General features: G+C 43.6%; 1 protein-coding gene across 10 annotated transcripts in view; it reads right to left on the bottom strand.

Moving 5' to 3' along the window:
* Positions 1-18605, bottom strand: part of Znf532 (zinc finger protein 532) — a 109509-nt gene that overhangs the window by 65765 nt on the left and 25139 nt on the right. Inside the window, exon 1 of one of the 10 annotated variants that reach the window (XM_047525905.1) lies at positions 6647-6669. The exons of the other annotated variants lie outside the window; for them this stretch is intronic. The gene's annotated coding sequence lies outside the window, so the exon portion shown is untranslated. Of the gene's footprint in view, positions 1-6646; positions 6670-18605 lie in introns of those variants that run through there. 10 annotated transcript variants of the gene reach the window in all.

The raw sequence follows: 18605 nt of genomic DNA, 5'->3' as shown, positions 1-18605 counted from the left end.
CCAGTACCAGGGTTGGAAGGTGGATCTTCACAAAGATCCCAGACATCCCCAGTGGTAGCTGGGCCCTGCCCAAGTCCTCCTAGCCTATCCTTACAGCTGCTGGCACTTTTGTCACTAGCCCTGTCTTTGTGATTTGGTAAGCAAAAGACATCACACTGTTCCTCCCAGAGCACAGTCAGTTCAGTAATTCAAATACCTGCTGGTCATAAGAACCAGGACACACCACCACAAGAAATGACAAAAGGTCACCACGTGACACAAAATTTGAGTGACTGGCAGTTCAGATGACAGTGCAGTGGGTGGGTATTTGCATAAATACTTGAAAGATTAAAATGCGCCTCTGAACACCTTCCACTCCTGTTGGACCACAGGGGCTGCACCATTAGACCTTGCAGTCGGCACTGGCTTGTTGCCCCCATACAACCACATCCTTTGCCTTCCACCCAGTAAGGTTAGGTGTGGGAAGCTGAGCCTGCAAAGACCAGAGGTCAAGGAGACACTTGGAGGATGCTCCAGCAGTCGCTTCTCCTTGGGGACTGAGTGTGCCAGCCCCCATTTCTCTACTCCACCAAAGGTTTACCTTCCCTTTTTGGGGGAGGGTGTGGGGAAGCCCAGGGGAAAACAGTAAGGCACTCTGAAAGTGTAAAAGTGAATTACTAGAGGCTTAAAAAATATGAACCAGCTGTCCTGTTCCCCTGAAGGAAGCCTGACCATAAGCTAAAGAGGTATCATGAGTGAGTGGCTGATGGGAGGCCCGTCACGAGGTCGCTGTGGCAGGTGGGCTTGTTGCTGAGCTCTGTAGTGGAGGTAATAAACACCTGTTCTCCAGCTTCACATTCCACTTGTACACCCACGAGCACTGTCCTGTCACCACCGCCCCTTCCAGGCTCTGCAAGGCGGGAACCGGTGCTCACTTGGAGGGAGGGCCGCTCCACTCCCCTGCATTTCTCAGTTACACTGGACACAGAACGCTTGTGACTGGAAGTTTCCCTCTTTTCCACCCAATCCCCCAGTACTACCGTCTTCAAAATAGATTCTTTTTCTCAAAAACATTACCAAAATAAACGTCTTCTCTTTTAAAAGATAATATAGAGCACCCTTGTTTTAGATTCCCTTTCCCCCGATGGTTTGGTTCTCCAACAGTAAGTTTTGCTTACTTTAACAATGACTTTCCCTTCATTTATACCCTACAAAATACACCTTCTTTCAAAGGTACCAATGGCGTTTTAATCTAAACCAAACCCCATATCAATAACTAATAATTCACTAATAGCAATTGTGCTTAAGGTATAATGTCCTTTCCCTGCAAAGACACTCAAAGTATCTACAGGGGAAAAAAATGCTAGGCCCATTTACAAAAAAAGGAAATCAAGAGAACTGAAGGTTGTCACATGGTCACTTCATTCCGTCCTGTAACTGACAGGCAAAACACGTCCTTTCCTACCAAAGTTTCTTAAATTATAGGAAGATATTTCACCTTTATTGCCAGAAGCCAAAAGTTAAAAATTGAGGAAAACCTGTTCACTACTTAATCATACTTCTTAGCCTTTGCAATAAAAAACTGTTCAATAAAAAAGTTTCTTCTTTGTAATAAAAGAGGATGGCTTCCCGATTCCCAACCAAAGAAGTCAGTGTTAAAAGGCTCTGAATAAACCAACCACTGCATCCTGACTGCAATGATCCCCACAGGGGAGACAAGGGCCTAAATCAGCCCCAGCTCTGCCTCCAAAATGAACACACAAAGGTTAACCTGGCCAATGAAACACGAGATGCCCCATTTAAATGAAGAAACTAGCATTCCCCTTAATGCAAATCAATAAAACTAAATAAAATAAATAATAACAGTCTTATTTAAAGAAAAATCAGTCTAATGCCTATTTTGACAGTATTCTACAAATGTCCCATAAAACAACTGTAACCACACTAGATCTGTCATTCTCTTTTGGGACTTCCTGCTACTATTTTCAAGACAATCTGGTCATTGTGATTTTTTTTTTTTAATGCCACTGAATTTTTTAAAGAAATAATTCAACAGATTAATGGATCTAATGCATGTTCTTATATCCTTCTTATCCTTCCTTCAAATATAAAATGTTCTTAAAACATATGTTTATATTATGCAATGTTTCAAATTTAATTTGTTCCTTGTGGCATCCCCTCCTCAAGGGAGCACATAGGATGGGCTTTTGGCTGCCTACATCACATCTGGCTTCTCCCACTACCCATGATGAAAACCTTAGCTCTGCCTCCGTCCCCAATCTCTTCCACCTGGAGGAGTTTCAGGGCCTCCACAGCATAGTTCTTCGACCCACTGACCTTCTGCTTCTATCCTGCTCCAATCTGAACTGCTTATCAAAGAAAAAAATCCTTCCTCACTGCGATTCCATTCCTAGCACCCACTCAGTTCAGGTATGCAGGTCGGCCTCAGGCTTCTTCACTGTTCCTAAACCAGCAATGGCAAAATTAAAAAAAAACAACTACTAATCACCTGCACCTCTGGAGCAGCCATGAAGGATCCCTGGTTTACTCCTTCACTAGAGGAAGGCACAGGAGGACGGACTGGGTCTCCAAATGTGCACATACCCGATTTCAGAAAACCACACACACACTCACAAACATACACATGCATGCATATGTGAACACTTAGTACACAGAGTTCTGACGAAAAACAAGCAATAATAAAAGAAGCTATGTGATCTCTTAAAAATTCAAACCCTGGGTAACTCTCAACCATAGGCCAGAGCACCTTATAGGTCTCAAGGTTACTTTCAGCCACCAGGAAGAAAGGTGACACACAGGAACACCAGAGTCCCCTTGATCCTCTCCCCTTGCAACACTGGTGGGGGTTGGGTGGCACAGCCAGGCCCAAGGCAGAACTTCCCTTTCTAAACAGCCTACTCCGGGGTAACACTGCTACAGCAGAGTTTATAAGCAGGTGAGAACAGAATACACGTTTGGTTAATTCTGTACACCTGTTAACAAGATACTGGCAAATATAGTTGCTATTATCCAGAAGAGACATGTATACTGATTTCATTAGTCCTGATGGTATCGATTATGAATCTACAAATTGATATTTGGCCAAGGTAATGTTTTCTTCCCCAGTTAGCAATATTTCTGATTTGAATAACAGATGTGAATATTGAAACTGCTTCTGCAAATATAAACATAAAACTGCTCGTTAATGCCATTAATCAGGCATGACCTTGGGAAATACAGAAATAAACCCAGCCAGGGCCCTTGCGTGCAGTATTCCGCACTTTTCCCTCAAAGGTCTACACACAGGGCCTGCCCTATCCATTCTCCTCCAGTCTTGCAGAAGCAGTTAAAGGAACTTGTCCTCCACGTGGGCAAAGATGTCCACAAACCTCCCGAGAGCTCAGCTTGCTCCCCTCCCTCCCAGCACTTCTGCCTCAAAAGCTCGGTGACAGCTGGCTTCTTTGCCCTTTCCGGTTGCCAAGGGAAGCTCCTGAGAAAGGCAGGACCTTGAGGCCTGACTGAGCAAGTTCCTGTGTCTATCCTCCTGTGGCTGCAATGTCACTTAGCACTGAAATGCCCCTCTAGTCTTTCTTATGAACTCCCGCCCTGTGAGGAGAGAGCACCTCTTTCCAAATTTTCCCTCCCTGACTCCACTCCTGCCTTTTTGTTCCTATAGTTAACTTAAAGAGAACAGGCACCAGGCTCCCCAGGGACTTTCTCCGCTGTCCTCCAGTGAGCCTGGTCACCTCCCTTCCACTCTGAGTCACTCTTACTACTTCTACCTGATGGCATGGAGGTCTTCCCAGGCTTACCCAAAGGACCCTTGGTGCTTCTGTCCCCGTTTCACATGCCTCCACTGCTCTTTCCGGCACTGGGACAAATCCTACACTTCCCAGTGCCTCCCCAGCCCTTGGCAATCCACCCTCTGGAAACCACTGTCAAAATTCAGGGCACAGGAGAATTTGGGGAATGATGGAACTGCTCTGTATCACAAACATGGTGATAGAGATATACTTCTATGCACCTCTCAAAGCCCTGAGAATTTTAGTGTGTGTAAACCTAAGTTGTTATAAAAAAAAAAAAACGCCGACACAGTAGCGCATGCCCATAATCTCAGTTACTTGGGAGGCTGAGGCAGAAGGATCACTAGTTCAAAGCCAATCTCAGCAACTTAGCAAGATCCTGTCTCAAAGTAAAAAGGACTAGGGTAGTAGCACAGTGGCAGAGGGCCCCTGAGTTCAATCCCAAGTCCCAAAAATGAAAAAGAAATATTAAAATGTTTAAAAATCAATCAAGAATGGAAGAGGAAGACCAAAACAAAAGATCAACTGTAACAAGAACCTAACTATATACCATAAGGCCAAAGAAGAAAGAAACTATGCGCAAAAAATATGTCCTCTGGTTAGCTAACAAAAAACAAAACAAATTAAAAAAAAAAACTCTGAAATCTTGTTTTTTGTTTTTCTTTTGATGTGTGTTACAATTAATGCAAAACATTAACCTAAAGGAAAGTTGAGTAAACAGTACATGGAAGCTCTATAGTATTTTTGCAACTTTTCTATAAGTAAAATTATTTCAAAATAAAAAGTAAAAAAGGAAAATCCAGGCTCTGGGATAGAAGAGAAAGAAGACAGGCCTGGAAATGAGTTCTTGCTGCACTACTCACTGTGCGGGCCAGGGGCCCGGGGCAGCCTCCCCACCTCTGAGCACCCCTCCTCACGGGTACAAACGAAGCGGCATGCTGTCACTGAAGACAGGCCGAGCATCCAAAATCTGCAGATTGGGGAAATGCAAAACTTTCAAAAATGCTCCCAAATTAAAGGCTTTTTGAACATCACAAAGGTGCTAAAAAACTTCTGTATTTCAGAGCTCTCTGACTTTTCAGATTAGGAATGCTAAACCAGCAAGTCTTTGCGAATATCCCAGAATCCTAAAAACTCCAAAATCTGAAATACTTCTGATCCCAACAGTTTCAAATAAGGCTATTCAACCTACAGCACAGGGCTACTACAAAAAAAAGCAAGTTTCTCACAGCTAGAAAACACTCCAACGGGGCTGGAGTGCAGCCCAGAGCTAGAGCACTTACCCCCCAAGTGTGGGGCCCTGGGTTGGATCCCCTTGATCGACCCCCAAAACAACACTCCAAAAGCAATCCATCCCCACTCTTTGTTCCCTTGTCCCTGTTCTTGCCTGTGACTTTTCTGCAGAATTTCACTTCCCAGTGGTCCTTTCCTCTTGCAGCCCTCAGGGCACTGCCAAGGGCCTGCTTGGCTTCCCCGACTTACTGGGGACTTAGGCTTAGGCTTCGCTCCCGCTCCCTTCGAGGATCCCGAGGATCCCATTAGATTTGGTCATCTACCTGTGTTCAAAGGCAAGCTCAGCACTCCCACGGTGCATTCCAAGAACTCACAGCTTTCTGCGCTCAGCCTTGGTTCAACCTTAAGGGTCATCCAGCCAACTGCCAGTATGACATTCTGCCTGGCTCTCCCAACTGGACGCCAAAATTCAACGCAGCCCTGGTGTTCCTACAACCTGCTCCTCCTCCAAACCCTGTCTGGGTTTTGCCCATGACATTTCCCTTCTCTTTGAAACAGTAAAATTCCTCAGGCATCCTTTCAACTCTGATGTGTCCTACTGGTTCTACAGCCTCTTACCAGGTTTTTCACAGAAACAAGACAGAGAAACATAAGGCAAAGCTGGACTTAAGTTACGATTTCTTTCATAGCTTCTATTATGCTAATGAATACCATAAATCTCAAAACACAATGTCAATAGTTATCCAATTTTGATCTAACCACACATCATCTCTCCTGATCTCTGAACACAAATGCCAACATGGACTCCCAAAGGCTACAAATATTTTTACTGCTGCCAGTTAAGCATTACAGTTTTTATTGCCTCTTGTTCCCCAACTTTATAAATACCCATTACCTAATGTCAAAGGCAACCAAATGATGCCTTATGATATTTCAATTTCTATATTATTAGAAAGTTTATACTTTTTCTCCTATGGTTTGCTTACTAGTTGTCATAGAACTATTTGTTCAAAGAATACTGAATGAAGAAATGAAGGAACATGAATTTTCTATTAGCTTCTTTGCAGCTCCTGAGAGTAAGTCAGGAGTTTGTCTAAGGTCAAACCCAGGAAAAGGGAACAAACATTAAGGTCCCAGCTACCAACATACAGTTCAGTTGGGAGGGCAGAGGGCACTCCCAATACTAAAGGCCCTGTCGCTCCCTGGATGCTTTGCATCCAAAAATTTTCGACGTAAAAAATTAGGGTACCAGCACCCAGAGGAGTATGAAGAGAGGCTACCAATATCTAAGAGAACCTCGTCATAAACAAATACACAGAAGAGCAAGTACAGAATTCAAACCACGAGGAACCAGTGGCCAGAGAATTTCAAGCACTCCTCCTTCCCTTTCCGTCGCCCTCCACAAACGGACCTACTTGGCTGACAGCTGGGACCCTCAGCTGGGGAGTCCAGAATGGGGGTCAGAGGGGGTCAAGGGCTTGCCTTGTCAAATCCAGACCAGGGGCTGAGTGAGGCACAAGCAACTGACCTCCCAGATCAGACGCAGGGAGGTGGCAGAAGGGACACTCCAATAGGAGACGACAGTGTGACTGGTTAACCTGAGCCCCAAGCCACAAGAGTCACATACTGACCCCAACGCGGCACTTCCCAGTGCACAAAGCCTCCCCAGAGCAGCAATCCCATCTGAAAGGCCCCCAGCTCTTCTGTGGTGCAGGATGCGGGGTCTCTCCTCTGTGCTGCGTGGGAGGTCAGCAAGGCAAGTCCTGAGAGCCCTCGTCTCCAGGTGTCAGGACCCCACAAGGAGTGCTGCCCAAAGCAGTCAAGGTTTGAAGAGACTGAGTTGAAGGTCTTAATTAATTAAAAAATTAATCCACGATGACTGTAGCATGGGGAACAGAAAAAGAAAAAACATAGTGATCTGTTTTGAGACAAAGTATATTATTTTTAGTTTACAGTTTATGCACTTAGTAGTGAGAAAGTAGTTCTCAAAGAGGGTTTCCTACAAAGGACAGACAAAGAACAGGTGACTTCCTCAAGCTGTGAGTTTATATCATCCCACTGGTCCACATTCTAATTAACCTCCTTCATGAAACTCTCTGTCAATCCTGGACATCCTCCCTAGTCCAGCTGCACCTTCAACTGGCAATACCACAAGGGCAAATCTCTTACTTCCTGGTACCATGTTATTTCAATTATTTACTCTTTCTTGACAAAACCAAATACTCAAAATTTAACTTTGCTACATTTTTAACTAACTCATGAATCTTTGAAATTCTTAGGAACTATAATAAAAGACACAAATTAAAAAGCAAAAATATCATCACCCAAATTCTATCTTCATAGTCAAGTTTCTATAGAGCATCAGTACTGGAATCCAGACGACATAAACAGTTAATTCCTTACCTGATTAATAATATTTTTTGTTATTAGTGTGGTGTTCTAAATTTGACATTTATTAAAATTGAAACTCGACAACACTCTCTCTCTCTCTCTCTCTTTCTCTCTCTTTCTTTCCTTTTTAAAATTATTTTTCAGAACTAGGGATTGAACCCAGGGGTGCTCTACCACTAAGCAACATCCCCAGCTCTCTTTCAGATTTTTTTTTATTGTGGGGTGGGGGCTTGCTGAGGCTCGCCTACAATTTGCAATCCTCCTGCCTCAGTCTCTGGAGCAGCTGGGATTACCACCACACCCAGCTCAGAGCTGGGCAATCTTATAAGAAGATTAGATAGGAAAAAGTGAGGCCAGGAAAGGTGAATCCTGGCCCAGATGGATCATAGCAGGGAAAAAAAGGAAGCGATCTTGGACCCACCTCTTCACTTCTAACACCGGCCCATTCCTTGGAGAAATGACTGATTCCAGGAACAGGGAGAAAACGCATCAGAAGAATCTGGAGCATCTTGCAATGCCAAAAAGTAAAACAACTGCTTAAATTCACCTCCCAAAATATAATAACTACACAGATGGATCATGTCAAAGGGATACAGAAGCCAGTGGAAAGCTGAAACAATCAGAGTGATAAGATAAATAAAGCAGGAGTGATTACAGCTCAAATTATGAAATAAACAGCCACAAGTCCACACTGATATAAATGATTAATAAGTAAATAAATGGGGAAGGGTGCATAAATCCCTTGTGCCGAAGAACTCCAACAATTTATGAAAATCCCCACCCAGTGCTTGCTAGTATATTAGGGCCATGGGTTCAACTCCCAGCACTGGGGGGGGAAATTCCAAAGATAGAAAAAAACTACCCCCACCCTTAAGGAAGTAAAGACCAACTCCCCACCTTTTAAATGACCTTTTTCCAAAGAATATAGTATGAAAAGGGATAACAATTCTACAGCAGAGAGACCTGTCCACTCTTCCTCACCTGGTGACCAGAGACAACAGCATCATAAGTTACGCTTGACATATGTCCCCTCAATGTGACCAGAACGGCACATCACCTGAGATCTTCATCTAGAAACACAGTGCCCAGCTAGGCATCAGACCACTCCCCAGGAACAGCCTACAAAATCCCCACCAGACCTCCTCAAAACCACCAAGGTCACGGCAAAGGACAGCTGAGAAACTGCCAGAATCGAGGGCAGCCTAAGAGACACCACAGCTAAAGGCAGCATGTAGTCCTGGGTGGCCCCTGGGCCAGAACAGGGCATTGAGTACACACTGAGGGACTCTGGCTTCATAAAGCCAGGTGGAGAGCAGGACAGTGAAGAGAAGGGGGGGACAAAAAAGCGAGCAGGCGCAGGAGGGCAGGAGGCGCAGGAGGGCAGGAGCAGCAAGTCTCAGCCCTTCCACTTGAAAAGGGGCCAGGCGGAGAGGAATCACTCCTAACATGCTAAATAACAGCTCAGACGCGGGGCGATTAAGTTTCTATTTTATCCTCTTACCAATACGCTGCCTCAAGGTCAGTCACTGACTAATCAAAATGACTTAGCAACTTCTAAATCAGAGTTTGTTAGGAACAGAATTTTCAAAAGTGCATTCTCCATGCTTTCAGCACACAGAACGATGGAGCTGGTCGGAGCTGACCTTCGAGACTTCCCAGCCCCAGTCAGCGGCCGGAGGTGATAAATTATTTATGTGGCTTATCTTGTGGACCAACGGTAGGCCACGTGACAACTAGATCACTGATAATCTAACATACAGAACAACAGCTTTAAAAAGAAAGGCCCCTTCTAAAGGTCCGATCATAAGGTCTCAGGGAAAGAAATGGACTGTATTCTCCTTACCATCCCTGGGCTATGTCCTGACCAGACCAACCTGTCCTTCTGCAATGGCAACACAACCAGGTCTTATGATTTCAAACACTAACTGCCATAAATAGGAACTACTGTTTTCCTTTAACTAACATATACAGGATTTTCTCAACTCATCGAAATCAAGTATGGAAATCCACATACACCACAAAGTCAATGTACTTACTTACAGTAATAGCCCACACACAGGAAAAGAGGGCAGTATATACATTTAAGATTTTTAACTATGGTGAAATACATAAAATAAAATTCATCTTATTTTTATATGAAGAGTACATAAAATAACAAAAGCAAAACTACTATTTATTATTAAGGGAAGACACACAAAAAAAGAAAAAAAAAAACAATTATTTGATCTGTTCTCAACATAGGCTGAAAATTTTTTAAAAATCTCTTAACAGGCCATTTAATAAAAGCACACACTCTATAATGTTTGAAGAGCCTGGGGGAATTTCAATCAGATACCTCACAAACCTTTCAAATAAATTTAAGGGAATCTACCATCTATTCCTTAAAATCAGACCCCTCTTTCTACACTATTAATTTCTCAAGACTAAGAATTTCACCTCCTATTATTCTTTCTCACCAGGCCTTGCACACTCGGCAATGTGGCTTACACACATCCTCTTTAGAAGCAGCCTCACTTCTCACACATCGTCTTATGTTTGGACAAATAACCTGCTTCTCCATTTCTCCACCCTCTCATTAGAACTTCCAGATTCATCTTCCCAAACCCTTTTAATTCTTTAATGTTTTAATTCTTTCATTCCCCCTGTTAAAATTCTTAAATCCCTTTCCAAATTAAATACAAACTCCTTGGCCTCCTACCCAAGACCCTGTACGATCTGACCCCTGCCCACTACCCACACTACAGGCCTGGGTGTGTTCTTGGCAGACCCACCCTTCTTCTAGATTCAAGCTTCTCCTTGACCTTGCATGCCTACACACACACACACACACACACACACACACACACACACACACATTCTCCAGTGTGCAGAGTCCATTCTTCAGTTTCTGAAAGGAGAGACTCAATTTCCTCATCTTCAAAACGGGAACCAGTAACACATCACAGGGATTTTGTGCATATGAAAACATACAGAAAGGGCTGAGCACACAGACATGAAAATACTATTTGCTTCCTTTCTTTATTAAAATACTATTTGCTTCCTTTCTTTATTAGTTCTAACAAAACAAAGTAGAAAAAAAGAAGGAAACCTGTATTAACAGATAGTGAAGAAGTTGTGCAGTGATGGAGTGTGGAGGAAAAGGAGGAGGGGGTTCCTGGGCACTGGGCACGGATTCCCCGGCATACTCCACCTCACTCGAAAAAGCACAGCTTCTAATGAGGATATGCCTCCTGATCTACTCTGGGGATCAGTCATTAGGAGAGTTGCCTGGAGTTCACAAATAGAAAAGAAGCACTATTTGCTCTTAAAAGGAAGCAAAATTTCATCAATTCTCAAAACGCATTATCTCAAGTGTTTCTCTCTGCCTCTTCTGCTTTTGGAACATGTATCTTTACAGTTGAACACTATCCAAGAAAGGGCTGGGATCTCAGTCGGCCCTGCCTAACCCCAACCTGGCCCCTCACACCTGGAGCCCACATCCAAACCAGGACACAGCAGAGGCCAAGCCTCCATCACGCGGCAGAGGCTCACCCATGGTGAGCTCAGCCCTAGTACGAGCAGCTGGGCCAGCCCACAGGAGCCCACATCCACACCAGGACATGCTGCAGAGCAAAGCCCAAAGTGAGCTCAATCCCAAAACGAGTAGTCGGGCCATGCCACAAGAGGACACGTACCATCACGGGGCTGAGTGAGATGTCTCCTCTAGGTTAATATCGGAAACGTGGCAAGGGCTAGCCACAAAACAAGTAGGACAAATTCATGAGTTTCTATCCCTTTCCTCCAGAAATCTCGCAAAGAAGGCATTAGAAGTGTTTTTTAAAGGTATAAACAGGCAAGTACAGGAAAAGGTGTGTAGAGCTCAGAGTATAGTGCTGGTTTCACAGCTGCAAAGCCCTGGGTTCAATTCCCAGCACCATTTTTTCTAAAAGATCAAATATAAAGAGAAAGTAGATTAGTTGTTGCTTAGGGCAGTGGGCTTGGGAGAACCAGGGAGAGACAGCTAAAGGGGCAAGTTTCTCCATGAGATAACTAAAATGTCCTATAATTGATGTGGTGCTGAACACAAAAACACCACCAAATGGTCTGCTTTCCAAGGGTAAGTCGTATGGCTCAGTAACTGTCACCAAAACATGTAACATGTGCCCAAGGACAGAGCATTAAGAACAGGGTCAAAGCCAAGGTAAGCCTATGGAAAGAAAGAAGACAGGAGGGAGAGATGCCTCCACAGGTGGACGAGTTCCACGCCAAGGTCAGGAAAGTCTGCAGCGTTAAGTAGAGGATGCTCAGTCCCAGGCTCTCCAGGACACTCGGAGCCCAGAATCAGCACACAAGGTGCCAAGCAAGGAGGAAGTGGGTGCGGCCAAAAGTAGGGCCAGGTGGACGTGAGTCCAACACCCCTGGCCTCTGCTCACTGGGCAGAGAGAAGAGGAAGAGGGGCCTTCCCAAGGTTATCAGAGCTTTGGAGGCTCCGCCAGGAGGATGAGACAGGAGGCAGCAGAGAGAGCCCAGACATCCACTTCCTTCAACCCTAAGGCCAAAGCCCTGCCTCCTCCCCAGCAGGAGCCCAAAGCAATGTTCAAGGAAACGAGCTCCAGATGCTGACCTGTGGGATCCTCCAGAGAAGAGTTCAGCTCCTTGAGGAATCAGAGAAGCCCCCTGAGGACAGCCCCCCACCACGGGCAAGCACAGCACCCAAGCAGCTGTTCACAGTGGCATCCCCAAAGCTGATCAACCACCAGGCCTATGATGGCCAGGCCTGCGCCTCCAGCACAAGAGATCTAAACACACGAAAAATAAAAGGTAAAAAAATGAGACGGATGCTATAAGGAGCGAAGAGAAAAATACTATAAGCATGCATTTAGAATCCTCAAAGAAAAAGAAAGTTATTAAGGATTTTTTAGAAATTATAAATATTCATAACTGAAATAAAAGATAAAAATAAGTGAAAAAACAGAGTTAAGGAAACCAGGACATCTCTCAGAGTAGAACCAGAAAAAATAAAGATGACAGGAGAAAACAACATGAAAATAAAAAGTTCGATTCCACTGGTCTAACATCTGACTAGTAAGAGTGTTTCAGAGGGTTGGGGACATGGCTCAAGGGCAGAAGTGCTGGCCTCACTGATTCTTGCGAGGCACTACCATGGGGGGTGGGGGAGAAGTGTTCTAGAAAGAAAATGCAGAAAGGATATCATCTATGAAATAAAAGAACATCTCCCAAGACCAAAGGAGCCAACTTGAAAGGACCCTCACAGGACCACCAGATAAAATACAGGACTCCCAGGAAGTTCAGATAAACAACAAATAATCTTTTCCTGTAAGTCTAAGTCCCGTTGTTTATCTGAGCATCTCGTACTTTCATTTGCCATGTCCAGTAACCCTCTATCTCTGACAGCTCAGCACACCACATGGGAAGGTCCAGAGCACAAGAAATCAGAGCACCAGAAATGCAGTAGCAGCACAGCAAACAGGGTGCAGGCCTGCCATACCCCAGGAACAGATGAGCCGGGGTGCTAGGTGTAGGTTTGTGGTGGGGGCACCACAGCCATCAGTGGGGCACTTGGTACCCTCACCCGGATGAAAAGGTCCCTGCCGGGGCCTGTGCATGGACTACCCATTTATCTCACCAACTAACACACAGTCTGTTTTTTTCAGTCTCATAGGAAAGTCTGGCTCAGTTTTAATTTTGGAAACTGGCTAAGCAAATGGGAATTCTGGGAGAGAGCCAGATGTGGGGGTAGGAGGTAGCCTATGTGTGCAGGTCACAGCCTCTGCCCTTGGCAGCCTGGGAATCACAGTTAACTGAGCTCCCCGCTGCGGGGGCAGGAGTTTGAGGAGGTGCAAGGCAGGGGGAAATAAGAGTTACCCTCAGAAGCTTCCACTGCCAAGACTACCCCTAGCCCAGAGGGTCCCAGTTACAGCCCACTTCCACCCTGTGCTCCCCTGAGATCCAGCTGTCACTCCAGCTTTGGCCGTCCAAGCACGCAGGCATGTGCTAAACCCCAGCGCAGAGGCAGATGACTGAGAGGCCAGCTGTAGGCTTTGGGTGGACATTAAGGGCCAAGCCACAGACAGAGCTCGATTTAAACCTTTTAAATATTTAGGCATATGGTATAGCTTTTTAAATATTTAAATGTACCTTTTAAATATTTAATTATATCTTTTAAATATTTAGCCATCTGGCCTCCATTTAGACTGTTGCCCCAGGTCCTACAAACATTAAGAGCAGGCTTTGAACCATGATGATGATGATGATGATTATCGTTATTGTTCCTATTGTATACATCTAGAAAGAAAGTTTTATGTATCTTTCTCAAGGACCTATGGCCAGTAAGTAGAAGGTGGTGAGAATCCAAATCTGCCTCCACAGTCCAGTTTTGTAACCTTCTTTATGACCACAGACAGCTATAATGAAGTCGTCCAAATTTAGCAGTATAAGCATATTATTTAGAATATAATGAAGTCGTCCAAATTTAGCAGTATAAGCATATTATTTAGAAATAAGAAAGTCAATAACAACAGATCAAAAAGTTCAAATTAACTGCCTACAAGAATTATGACTGGAAAATTTTTTATTTTTTTAAAGTAAGTGTATACACACACGTTAAAAAAAAAAAAAAACTATCAGCAATGTGAAGAGAGAGCCTACAGAGTGGGAGAATATCTTTGCCACTCATACTTCAGATAGAGCACTAATTTCCAGAATATATAAAGAACTCAAAAAACTCTACACCAAGAATACAAATAACCCAATCAACAAATGGGCTAAGGATATGAACAGACATAAAGAAACTGTGATATATATATATGTGATAAACTTGGATAAAGAAACTGTGGTATATATATACAATGGAATATTACTCAGCTATAAAGAATAGTAAAATTATGGCATTTGCAGGTAAATGGATGAAATTGGAGAACATCATGCTAAGTGAGATAAGCCAATCTCAAAAATCCAAAGGATGAATGATCTCACTGATAAGCGGATGATGACACATTATAGGGGGTGGGAGGGGTGCAAGAATGGAGGAAGGAGGGACTGTATAGAGGGAAAAGGGGTGGGAGGGGTGGGTGGAAGGAAAAAATAACAGAATGATTCAAACATCATTACCCTATGTAAATGTATGATGACGCAAATGGTATGCTGTTACTCCATGTACAAACAGGAACAACATGTATCCCTTTTGTTTACAATAAAAATAAATTTAAAAAAAAAAAAAAAACTTAAAATTTCCAGCAGCTCATGAGGCTGAGGCAGGAGGATCATGAGTTCCAAGTCAGTCTCAGCAACTTAGTGAGGCCAGAAGCAGCTCAGTGAGACCCTGCTTCCAAATAAAATACAAAATAGGGCTGGGGATGTGGCTCAGTGGTTGAGTGCCCAATCCCCGGTACCAAAAAAAAGCTTAAAATAGCTGAAAACAGTTAAAAACTTTAACTTCACATCTCTTTCCTCAATGTAAGCAACTTAAAAATCACTGCTCCTCCAGCCTCATTCTTCCCAAAACATAAAATACGGGAACTGTGGTTTTTCTAATGCCAAAGCACGTCCCACACAGTAGGAAAATGTCTCGCTCACTGTAACCCTGAGAGTCTTCCTGCATTCAGTGTGGTCTCAAAACTGTTTACAGGGCTGGGGATACAGCTTAGTTGGTAGAATGCTTGCCTTGCAAGCACAAGGCCCTGAGTTCAATCCCCTGCATGGCAAAAGAAAAAACAAAACAAAACTGTTTACAGTGAAACACAGCAAATGCATCATTCTTGGAAAATGTTAAGAAAACTCAGGTAGCAATTTTAGATTGCAAAACTAAATTCTGTGACTATACAGGAAGGATTATTGAATGGAGTTTTCTTTTTGAATGCCAACCTCCCAAACTCAATGCATTTAACAGGTCAGTGAGAGGTTTGGTTTTGTTTTATTTTTTCATTTTTACATTAAGGAGAAAGGGGGAGGGCAGAAAAGCTCTCAGTATCTAACAACTTTCAGATTTACGTTCAAGAAAACTGTATAGCTTATAAAATTACTTGTTAATTTAGACACAGAGGACTCTCCTGTCAACCTTAAAAATCTAAGAGCTCACATAATGAAATGCTAATAACAATCTCCTCTTAGACCAAGACCAATATCAAAGAGAAATTCTAACCCAGAGAATTTCGTGCATGTATCTGCTCAAGCCCTGGGGGAAAACAGAAAGAAAAAAGAAAAAGGCTTACAACCCAAGACCTGACCCCAAACAAGCCAGGGCTCTTTGAAGAGCCAGGCCATGGGGCCTTTCATGCCTCCACCCTGCTAGGCTGCCTGCTTTAAAACCACAGTCCCCAAGTCCCCAGGGGCTGGGATCTGTCTCTCATGCACTTTGCTTCTTTATCTTCTCCGGCTCCATGTGTCAGTCTCGCCCGGCTGTCTGTCCTCCTCCCTCCCAGAGCCCCTGACAAGGCCTCCATCTAAGTGATCAAGCTCAACCTACTTCACATCCTTCCTATGTATTGGCCTTTTCAATATCTACCTACATGATATGTTGTCACTTTATTTGTTAAACACCTCCAAAGAAGGATTTGACGTAGCTAAAAAGAAATACGTAAGAACCACGGTGCAGAGGAAGATGTGAAGCTATATTCCTGCATGGAAGTGAACGGATGGAGGGAGCCGGCATGTGCAGGAAGCTGGCTGGGGAGATAGCTCAGTTGGTAGAGCGCTTACCTTGTAAGCACAAGGCCCTGGGTTCGATTCCCAGTACCGCAAGAAAAAAAAAAAAAAAGAAAAAGAAGCCTCCTTTCCTTTACCAGCTTCCCCTCCTGCCAGGCCACAGGACACCCACCAAACAAACAGCCTGCACTTGCTTGAGGGTCTAGAACAGGCAGATCAGAAACAGAAAGCAGAACTGTGGTTAACAGAGCTGGGGAAGGTGAGAAGGAAAGAGTTCTTCATCTGGTTCACAGTCTGTGTTAGAGATGATGACAAAGTTTTAATGGAAACACCACAGTTCGTGCCATGAACTGTATGTTCGTGAATGGTGAAGATGAAAAGCATGTTATGCATATTTGATAACAATTTTAAAAAATCCAAAACACTGCTTCATGAATCAGGAGGACAAGTTGCACTGCTTTTAAAAAATTAAGATTTTAGAAATGTACCCTAATGTCTGCAGCCTTTGTGACATCATTAAGGAATGGTCAGATAAACACTAACAGTATGCTAGTTAATCACCAGCAGTGAGAGGGGTAGAAAAGTCCTGGTTTTCAGCATTTGTTCATTTCTATGATTTAATCCTCCCAGCACATAGGTTTAAGGCTACAAGTAAGACGTCACACGTGAAGCTGAAAAGAAAGGCACACGATAAGCTGATGAGCTAACCAGAGTCAGCTCCCCACACAGGTCACCTGCAATGCCATTTCCATAAATGTGTCATGTACATATCATAGGAGCAAAGAAACATCAGGGTCAGGTGGCTAGATGTTTAAAACTGGTTTCTTAACCACAGCCTTTCCCAAATCTTTATTCTCACTTTATACTCATACTTTATTCTCACTTTATACTCATACTTTATTCTCACTTTATACTCATTTATACTCATACTTTATTCTCACTTTATACTCATACTCAAATCTTTATACTTCATACTCATTCTGACTTGCAGTATAAAAAGTTTACTAAATCTACCTGACCTCCGAGCCCTCTCACCCCTAAGAGTATCTCAGGGGTGTGCTGTTCCTTTCTGGGAAACGTGGCCTTCAAGAAATGGGTCTGCTGGTTTGCAGCCAAGGACAGAGTGGCAACAGCCAGGCCTGCAGGAAGAGCTGGCCACCCTCGGCAGAAGGACATGAGACCTCCCAGGACCACCAGCTTGGTGGACAATCCAAGTTGGTCAAGCTGATTTGGGTCAAACTGCAGCAACTATTTACAGAAAAAAGCCCAATTAGAACCTCTGCCACAGGCCCCATGCCACAGGGATCCAGGGAAAGGAAAGGAAAGGTTTGGGCACAATTTCTTTTGACCTTTCTTCCAGGATAGTAACTTTTCTCTCAGTTGCACAATGCTTAAAATGCCACAAAGTCCTTATGATTCCAGTGGCCCCCAACATCTTACTAGGCTAGTCTCTAAAACATTCCAGGCAGGAAACATTTCATTAAACAAAAGTGCTCAAATATCTAGAAAAAAAGAATAGAAAACCTTTGTTCAGGCCTGGGGTTGTGGCTCAGTGATAGAACACTTGTCTAGCATGTGTGAGGCACTGGGTTCAATTCTCAGCACCTCCTAAAAATAAAGAAAGAAAATAAAGGCCCATCAATAACTAAAAAATAATATATTTTTTAAAAAAGAAAAATGAAAACCTCTATTCATAAAAGGAATGCCCCAAAATCAAAAACTTCTAGTCTAATGAAAACAAAGTGGGTCAAAGGGAGAAGAGAGGTGCACACAGGGAAATGACAAAGGAGGCGAAGACTGGAGGCGACACCCATACCCAGCTTGAGGCCGGGCCCAGCCCCGGCTATTGGTTTGGATTACTAAGAATGTTACGTTCACTTATTCTACTAGTTAAACCCTTTCTAGACAGGAAGGCTTTCTGCTTTCAATGGCAAGATGAAATCACATATGCATGCTTTGCAAAAGTGCTCTGAAGAATGGCAAGATCAATGAGGGCCCCAGGAACAAGACAGGCATCTGCCACAGGGGTCCTGGAGACCAAAATGGCCTGGGAGCCTCGCTCTTCTCTCAGGGGTGAGTCTAGAACCAGAATAGGCTTCTATCTCACTACCAAAGATAGTTAATACGGGACGGGAAAAAGCCACAGTAAACCCACTGAACATTTTCTCAGTTTTCTGAAGGACTGGGAAACTCAGGAAACACCCAGATCTAAAGCTTAGGAAAAGACAGTCATCCTCCCGGCACATCACCACGGTTCTCCCTGAGAAGCGTAAGGAAAACCCATTACAGATGAAACAGCAAGCCAACCACTCACAGATAGAGTGAGATCTCCAAGCAGTACCAACACACTGCGTACGAAGTGCTTGAGCCCAAAAATTTATGCAGCTTCCCAATTATCTCATTTCTAAAAGCCAACTATTAAGTTAATAATAGGGAAATAGTCATTGATGTCTAAAGCAATTCACAGAAACTTCTAATTATTCTTTTTCCTTTGAACTACAAATCAGAAAGAGATGAGTTGATAATCTAGAATAACTTGCTTTTGGTTAATTAACA

This window comes from Sciurus carolinensis, chromosome 15 (genome assembly GCF_902686445.1).
Source record: "Sciurus carolinensis chromosome 15, mSciCar1.2, whole genome shotgun sequence".
In the NCBI taxonomy this organism is placed as follows: Eukaryota; Metazoa; Chordata; class Mammalia; order Rodentia; family Sciuridae; genus Sciurus; species Sciurus carolinensis.
This window is presented reverse-complemented; position numbering and strand designations above follow the sequence as displayed.